Genomic DNA, 9640 nt, shown 5'->3' with positions numbered 1-9640 from the left:
CTTTTAGTACTATTGGGGTGGGAAATGTCATACAAACCAGGAAGCCAAAACTGCAAAAGGCTTTCAGCTGCATTTCTCAAGTATGGATCCTTCTCTTTAAGGCCACTTGGTAGATTATCTCTTCAACCATATATTTTCATCAGAGAGGGGAGCCAGGACAGAGAGAAAGACAGAGAGAGAGATAAAGACTTAGGTTTCAGGAGTAGCAGAATAGTACTATTTTTAGTTTCAGGGTCTAAACATGGAAAAATATCACTCAACAGCCCAGTCCTCACAAACCTCTGCTTAAGCCTCTTTCTCTCAAATGTTGAATACATAGGGATATCTTTCTCCCATAGGGATGTCCCTGACTCAGGGAAGTATGTAATCTGACTCCAGGATTTGGTTTTCATCGGTAATGTCTGGAGTCTGGAGTGTCATGCCCATGTATTAATAGAAATAGCACTTGGTGGTCATTGTGTTTTGAATGCTGACATTTCCATGCACATCTAACCATGGTCTCTGATGGTTTCATAATTGTGGATTATGCACCCACCCACTGTTCAAAAAACTTTTCCACTGAGAGAGAAAAAGCAGCAGCAGCAATATTAGCAACTCAGGCTCCTGCACAGAGTAAGATTTATCTGAAATCTCTAGCCCCAGAGCCGTTGGAAGAGAGAAAATCTATAATCCAGTAATTATCATGAGGGGGCTTTGTTGAAGGAGTCTGGACAGAGCACACCCTTCACGTCTGAGAGGAGATAAAATGTAAAGCTGGAGAATGAGAGGACAGAGCCTGACTTGTTTTGCACAGGATTGGAGTGGGTGAGAACATTTTAGCATCAGCTTCTCTTTCACGAGGATGGGTTTTCTATTACAAAACCAAGAAGAAACATCACTTGGATGGATGATATTATCAACATGATCTCGTCATGCAAAGAAGGAACAAGAGAGGGCTAAATGCTTCCCATGATTTGGGAAACACAAGACCTGGATGTCGGAGACTTAAATTGAAAGCAAGGTAAACATTGTTGTGACGGGTGAAAACTGGACTCCAGATGAAACGGAATGTCTACACAACTATTCAGTCGTTGTGGTGTCCAAACGTTTCTATGTGCGAGTCCCGAACACCCTCCTGATGCTGCATAAGAGGTCTACTTTTCCATCAGTGTTTTTATGAGATACTCAATATCAAGTTATACAACAGGATCACTAGCAGTAAAGTCCAGCAGAAAGTCTTTCTCAACATTGGAACAATATTCACCTTAAAACTGTTGTCTTGTGGTGATCTGAAATTTGGGAATCCTGAAAGCAGAATGATCAGAGGAGTCATTTACTAATCTAGTTAAACACAACTTCATGTAATGTTGCATTTCAGCTGAAACTGAGAATCAACTGCAGCAGTCGGGACAGGCCAGCAAAATTAAATCAAGAAAGGAGTAACTCTTTTTGTCCATAAGCTCTCAGAATATGCAGAAAGAACAAGTTCTGAAAACAAAAAAGCTCCAAGTGCTGGAAACAACATACTACAGCAAAACAACTGACGTGTGGTTAGGCTGTGGTTTCTGAAATAGACTTTGTGACCGTGCGTGTACTCAAAAGTGAATTTAAACAATGATATATTTACATTATAGGTAACATAATTCTTAATAGGAATTAATTAATGAATTCCCTAACCTAAACGCTTTCTGTGAAAGCAGAGAATTTGCATCAGGGATATTGTTTGATATCCCTGAAAGTTGGAGACCCTTTGCAAGTTCTGAGGAAATAGAACCAAGGAAGATTTACCACTTATCCCTCAGCTGCCTTTTTGAAATCTTGATGGGGTGATAGTCTGAAAATCCAAGAAGGAGGAACCATGAAGATTTGAAATCACCAAGAGAATCCTCAGTTTGAAGAGATAATGAGAAGTCACAGACCCTTTCAGGTAAGTCTGCTCCCAACAACAAGAGTGACTGCATCAGCTCAGCCTCTTGGCCTGAAACCACACGGGAAGACTCAAACACGGACACAGACACGGATGGAATGCAGACCCAACTTGGCCCTCTGCTCAGACCTAAGAGCAAAGGACCTTTTGACTGAAGAGTCACTGTGATCCTGGCCAAGGGCTTCCCCTGTTCTCACCTGACATGGAGTGTGACTGCAAACACAAAGCTACAGGAATGCACTGGATCAGAGTTTCATCCTCCATGGGCCTGAATTACCCACCTATTTTAGCCCTAACAAAATCTAGTTCATCTGATATTTCCGGATCACACAGTTCCATATAAACTGCATGGGTGGGTATTATCTGGTTAACGAGCTTGCTTAGGCCTAGTCTAAAAGTGGGGTACAACCTGGAGTCGCCAGGAGAAAAACTCTTTATCCTAATTTTAAGTCATTTTGTGCAGCCCATAATTTAATCATTTCCTTTGAGGGGGAAGGATTATGGTGGAAACTCTCATCAGTTATTTGATATTCATGACACCCTCATGCCTTTTCAAAGACTCATTCGAAGGATGAGAGTTAGAGTGGAAAGAGCATGGGCTTGGGAGTCCGAAGATGTGGGTTCGAATCCTGACTCCACCACTTCCCAGTTGCGTGACTTGGAGCAAGTCACTTAACTTCTCAGTGTCTCAGTTACTGCATCTGTAAAATGGAGATTAAAACTATGTGCCCAACGTAGGACAACCTCATTACCTTTATCTACCCCTGTGCTTACAGAAGTGTTTGGCATGTAGTAAGCACTAAACAATTAACAAATGGGAAACTCGTTGTCAATCACCAAATTTCTTGATTAAATTAATTTCTCATTATGAGAGGTGAATTAATAAGTAGTAAGAGAAACTTGGAAGCATTTATTAAAACTGTAAATAATTCATTAACCAGATCTTAACAATATCCGATTAACAATGGGAAATCATTTCCTTTCATAATCTGGGATAATGATGGCATCCAGTGAGAGGGCAAGCTGATCAACCGATGACTAGTCCAGAAAGATGTGGACGCTGATGCTTCTGTCTCCCTTCAGCTCTGATATTAATCTCATCCCCATCCACAACCACTGTTCAGGTTCTTACTGATGCCAAAATAGGAAGAAAACTGACAGCTATCTTGAGTACTGTCCAAAACTGATCTTCTGAGGACTCCGTGAATATTTCCAAAGTCTCCGAGCAGTGGATGATCCAGGAGGTGGTGGGCAGTTATGGATTCCATCAGGTCCAAACAAAAAGGTCACACAATCTTCTTCTCACAAATATAGTGTCTGTCCGTGGCACAGTCTTCCAAGTATGCCAAGTCCCGAAGTCCGTATAGCACACAGCTTCCTCCATATCCTAAATCAACTGAAGACAGACAATGGGAAAGAAAGATTATTTATTATAAATTCCAGATATTCTTCAATCTAGGATCGTTTGACATGCTTTTATGTGAAGATCTACAACACTTAGAGATCCCAGTCCAGTTTTCTCCACGTATAAGACATCACAAGGGTCAGGAATCGACCCCTTTGATGGTGAAAAGGATTATCACAGTGTCTCCAAAGACCAGTCTCACTGTCTAGCCTCTCCTCCTTTTGTCCAGCTCCTGGGCAATTATTCTTCTGCTAAACCAGCCTGGTCCTGAACACCTAAGTAAAATCAAGTATGTCTATGTTTAAGAAGGAGTCGGAAATGGTAGAGTCAGGAATTTCAGCTCCACCCAAGAAGGGGTTCTTAATAAACTTCTTTTGGGATTTCCATGGAGAATTACCTCATGGAGAAATTCCAAGGAGTTGTACAAGGGAAAACAATGAAAATTGGTAGGTGCACTCTCCATGGCAGAAAAGTGTTGTGGTTCCCTGTTCACAGCATTAGAGTGAGGACTTACCCAATTAGACTAATGCCTTAGTAATCAATAAATCAGGTAACTCAGAAGTAGGAAAGAGGTTCACTCAATGAGGAAGGAGTTAGGAACCTATCAGAATAAATGATCTACTCTCACAGTAATGCAGCCTCACCTGCTGAACATTCTGAATTCAATGGGAAAAAGGAAGACCAGAGGCCATGATCTGACTGATATTTCCATGGGGAAGAGCACACACAGAGAACTCTCCTCTCTCCTAGAATTGACTGATGACTGTGTACCGGCTATCCTGCCCCTGCACTGCTGTGATGATGGACAGACTTGAATCTGTGGCGCCTCCAAGAGTGGATGAGAGAGGCCTAGGGACCTGAGGATATTTCCCAGAGAAATGTATAGGTTCCAACTATTTTTTCTTTCCACTGCCGGAGCTGAAATTGCCTCTTGTCTCTGTCATTGCCCTATTTTGGGGCTCAAGGCCCTTTTCACTGGGTCCGTGGGAGTGTAAATCCTGTACAAACTCCAAAGTAAGACAGAGAGATAGACACAGTCCCCCTGTGACTTACAGCTTACTGGAGAATTCTGTGCCATTCTCCCATTGCCAGGAAGCACGAGATCCGTTACGAATCAGTCCAATCCACCCATGAGGTGTCAATAATTTCAAGAAATCCTGCAGAATATCATCGACACAAAAAGTGAATTTTCTCCCTTTATTAGAAGGACACTGGCTAATCCCTGTTGCTCGTTGGCCACCTCATTTCATCCACCACTGAACAGGCACATTCTTCCTATTTGGACCACACGAGCTTCCCTTCAGATGTTGTCTTTAAACCCAGCCAATTCAGGGAAAGTGAAGACTTACCAGCTCTTCTGTGCTGTCTATGTGCAGGAGATTGGATTTCTGGGATGCACAGGCGTGCTTACTCTCCTTCCAAGATTTCCTTTCAGTTGAGTAGTGATAACAGCTCGTTTTATAACGAAACCACTTCCCCGGACACTGGGAGCAGGAACAGACCAGAAAGAGAAATAATATCACACAAGGAGAGAATATCTTTATAGAAAAGAGCGACTATCGTTAGAGAAAAGATTTTCAGCATCAATCCTAAATCCAATCTTCTCCATTCCCTTGACAATATCAGAGCTACCTCCTCTACAAGTCAATCAGAGGAAAAAAGACATGGGTCTTGTCCGGGGATGTGGCAGTGTGGACCACTTCAATCATCTTTACTGACCTCACCCCTCCATAATCATCCCTCTGCTGATGAAAGCATGAGCAATTAGTTGCACTGTGGACCGGGAAGAGAATAGCTGGGAAAGTCACGTGACTTCTCTGTATCTCAGTTCCCTCATCTGTAAAATGGAGATTCAATACCTATTCTCGCTCCTACTGACTCTATGATCCCCAGATGGACCTGATTATCCTGTATCTACCCCAGTGCTTAGGAAAGTGCTTGGCCTATAGTAAGTACTTAACAAATACCACAATTATTATTAATGGTTGGGAGGTGGCAAAGCAGCATGGGAAGCAGCATGGCATAGAGGATGGGCCTAGGAGTCAGAAGGTCATGGGTTCTAATTCTAGCTCTGCCACTTGTCTACTGTGTGACCTTTGGAAAGTCACTTCACTTCTCTGGGCCTCAGTAACCTCATTTGTAAAATAGGTATTTAAATTGTGACCCCATGTGGGGCAGGGACCCTTTCCATCCTGAATGGCTTGTATCCACCCCAGTGTTTAGTACAATGCCTGATCACAGTAAACCCTTAATAAATACTACAGTTATTATTAATTATAGTTATTACTAGAGATCAGCTTTGAATCTGAGAAATGGGGAAGAACTGAAAATTTCTGGATGCTGTGGTCTCTCACCCTCACTTCACCCCAAGCTGCGTGCCTTGACCCAGATCAAATCTCTGTCCCAAATTAGCCCTCCCTAAGCTTTGGTGTTACCAAAGGACAGGACCTACTTTTTGTGGGGTCTTCCAACTCTGCATTCAAAGACTTGTTTTGAGCTTCATAACTGGGCAATACTATGGAAACGAAAATTAAGATGACTGTTAACACCGTTAAAGATAGTACATCATTTTCCCAGACAACTACATAAGCAAAAAGCTGTGGCTTCAGAGCATAAGGAAAAAAAAATCCCTTGATCCCACGGGTCCTTCCAGTTATCACCCCACTTCCCTCCTACTATTCTTCTCCAAACTCCTTGAGACAGTTTTCTACACCAGTTGTCTCAAGTTTCTGTCTTCCATTTCTCTCCTTGACCCTCTCCAATCTGGCTTCTGTCCCCTTCACTCCACAGAAATTGCCTTCTCAAACGTCATCACTGATCTCCTTCTTGACAAATCCAACGGCCTATATTTCATTCAAATCCTCTGCAACCTCTCAGATTGATTGATCTTTGATAATTGGCTGGAAATAGCAGAGCTACGGCTGCTTCCAGATATTAATGGCCTGTTTAATTCCATTCCACATTATCTTTGTCCTGTGTCTACTGTGTATATTTCTCTGGCATTGTTATACTGTTAAACCTGTAATCATTTTATAATTATAATACTGGCAACATGGCTGGAATATTGTGCTCCTAGGCCGTAAGCTGGTCCTCTAGACTGCAGCTCATAATGGGCAGGAAGTATGTCTACCAGCTTTTTTATGTTGTACTTTTCCAAACGCTTAGCACAATGCTCCGCACACAGTGAGCATTCTAAAAATACGAGGGATTGATGAATCTCCCTGCATCCTCCAGTTATCATACCATCTCTTTCACGACATTACAGTTGTGATCTCTGTGGTCATAAACGTCTTCCTCCTTGCCAAATCTAATAGATTCTATAATTTCTTAATCCTCCTTGACTATTTAGCCACTTTAGCCAATTGTGTTGTGTTTTACCAACACAATTCTCCATGGGTCCTCTCTGACCACTCATTTTCCAAAACCTTTGATGGATCCTCTCTTCCCTTCTTCCCTTTTCTGTGTGCATCCCTCAAGGATGTGCTCTGGATTCCTTTTTCTTCTCATTCTATCCTCTCCCTTGGGGAGCTTATCTCCTCACTTTCCTTTAGCCACCTCCTATATGCAAGTAACTTACAAAACGATTTTCGCTAGCTATTATCTCTCTCCTGCTCTGCAATCTCATGCTGTCTTCTGCCTCCAGAATATCTCCAAATGGCCATCCGGCCATCTCTTTAGGCTCAATATATCTAAACTCAAACTCCTTATCTTTCCTTGTAAATCTACTCCTCAACCTGATTTTTCCATCACAGTTAACATCACCATCCTCCCTGGCTCCAAGGTTCGCACTTCTTATTCTGGTCCTGCTTTCAGCTTCTACTCTCTCCATTCCATACTTGACTCTTCTATCCAGATACTTTGTCTAAAAATTTGCTCTTCATACGTTTCTCCCCACCTTAAAATTCTGCAATATTTTCCCACTGTCTCTATCAGGCAGAAACTTCTAGCAATTGTCATTAAGTGTCTCTGCCAGCTCTCTTCCAATTATCTATCCATTATCCACTCTCTTCCTACACCAAAACCTAGCTTACGTTTCATTTCTTCTTTCTTTTGATAAATTTTGTGTGGTGTCTCTCTCCTTTATTAGATTGCAAGCTTTTTGAGAACAGGGATCATGCATTCTACAAATAATGCACTTTCCCAAGCACTTAAGACAGTGTTTTGCACAAAGTGGGCACTCAAATGCAACATTGATTAATCAGGTGATTGAAAATTTATCAACAGTTAATGAGAGCCATATCTATGTAGAGACCATATCCACAGTACTCCAAACAGCAGGTTAAATTGGAAACAATATTTATTGTTGTGGCATACACAAGACACCCATCCAATCACCCTTCCTGGAAGATTTTATAAATAGGATAGGTTCTTCTTCTTGAAATGTTGTAATTGTTGTTCTGCTCAGAGTTTAGGGCAAATACTGGACACCTATACTTTCCATCTTTAGAACTATAAAACTAGACCTTTGAGAATGGACTTTATCTCTGCCAGTCAATTTAGGAAAAAATGATTTCCCTGAAGGAAGATTTACTGAATGGCATCCTACTAGCCTGAAAGAGTTAACGCAGCTTTTCTCATGCACCAAAGAGATCAATTAATAATAATAATAATTTTGGTATTTGTTAAGCACTTACTATGTGTAGAGCACTGTTCTAAGCACTGGGGTAGATACAGGGTAATCAGGTTGTCCCACGTGAGGCTCACAGTTAATCCCCATTTTACAGATGAGGTAACTGAGGCACAGAGAAGTCAAGTGACTTGCCCACAGTCACACAGCTGACAAGAGGCAGAGCCGGGATTCGAACTCATGACCTCTGACTCCCAAGTCTGTGCTCTTTCCACTGAGCCATGCTGCTTCCCTTACCCATAAGGACCAAAAAAAATCAATGTTTTCAGAATGAAAATTTCCATGTCTGATTGATATCATTATACATATGATTTTATTGTCCAGATGCTGACTCTGAAAATAAGTGACTGTCATAGATGCCACGGTGACCACCAGGACAAAACACAGGATCCCCAGTACCCCAGCAATGAGCCTCCATGAGGGAGACCAGGAATCTATCAGAGTGGGACAAAGAAGATGCTCAGAAAAAGACTAGAGAGAGGAAACAACAGGTGGAGGGATTGGCAGCACGGGGCTCTGGTTTCTGGGTTCCATTCCCCAAGTCAAGGATGAGAAATCTGTCCCAGACTAAAGATCAGGGATTAAAACACAGTTAGAAAGCAGCGTGATTTAATGGATAGAGCATAGGCCTGGAAGTCAGAGGGACCTGGGTTCTAATTCCGACTCCTCTACTTGTCTGTTGTGTGACCTTGGGCAAATCATTTCACATCTTTGTGCCTCAGTTCCCTCATCTGTAAAATGGGATTAAGAGTGCGAGCCCCATGTGGGTTTGGGTCTGATTAACTTATATCTACACACTGGGGTAGAATAGTGCTTGTCACATAGTAAATGCTTAAGAAATACCATTATTATTATTATTCATCTGTAAAATGGGGATTAAACTGTGAGCTCCATATGGACAGAGACTATGTCCAAACAGATATACTTGCATCTAACTCAGCACTTAGAACGATGTTTCACACGTAGAAAGTACTTACATTATTATCATTATTATTATTATTATTAACTCAGGCTCCACTGAGAGCCCTGGGCCAAGAAAGACAGTCCTTGGGATGTCAGAAATCTCCATTCAGAAAACCCGAATGTGGTTAACTGGCCCTCTACCCCACTCACTTGAAGATTCGATATTTCACACAAGTGATTCCTTCATAAAGGAGAGAAGGGCAAAGCTCACAGTATGAGCTGTTCGTAGCCTACCATATCTGTGCTCTGCACAGCCTCACCTCTCCCTGACTGTGGGGCACGGCCGTGCAGGGTCAGCTCTATGTAGGTCACCTGCTGCTCACTCTCTGTACCAGCGGTCTTGGCGTCCTTAGTCTGTCTGTGCAGCTGATGCTGAGATGGCTTGGAATTTTTCAACTCTAAATAGGTCACTTGCTGCTCCGAACCTTGATTTGTGATGTTCTTTGATCTTCTATGCTGATGCTTAGAAGACCTGGAATTTTTCAACTCCGTGTAGGTCACCTGTTGCTCACTGGATACATCCTTATTCTTGTGCTTTTTGGGTTTGCCATGTTGTTGCGGGAATGAGTTATGAAGATTCAACTCTGAATAGGTGACTTGATGCTTTACCATCTCTGAGGGAGGTAGGAGAGAGGTCAAGTTCTAGTGGATCGGGTGGACTGTGATCACGTTGGAGAAGGAAAAATCTAGGATTGGGGGAGATACAAGTCTAACGTATCAATCAGTCAATCAATCGGTG

General features: G+C 42.2%; 1 long non-coding RNA gene across 1 annotated transcript; it reads right to left on the bottom strand.

The window, feature by feature from the left end:
- Positions 1-2796: 2796 nt before the first annotated feature.
- LOC114817897 lies at positions 2797-4883 on the bottom strand. The gene is made up of 2 exons (XR_005661004.1): positions 4661-4883; positions 2797-4468 (listed from the first exon to the last, which is right to left on the bottom strand). It is a non-coding gene; the product is annotated as an uncharacterized LOC114817897 (long non-coding RNA).
- Positions 4884-9640: the final 4757 nt, after the last annotated feature.

This window comes from Ornithorhynchus anatinus, chromosome 17 (assembly GCF_004115215.2).
Source record: "Ornithorhynchus anatinus isolate Pmale09 chromosome 17, mOrnAna1.pri.v4, whole genome shotgun sequence".
Taxonomy (NCBI): domain Eukaryota; kingdom Metazoa; phylum Chordata; class Mammalia; order Monotremata; family Ornithorhynchidae; genus Ornithorhynchus; species Ornithorhynchus anatinus.
The sequence above is the reverse complement of the archived record's forward strand: the minus strand, read 5'-3'. Positions and strand labels throughout refer to the sequence as shown.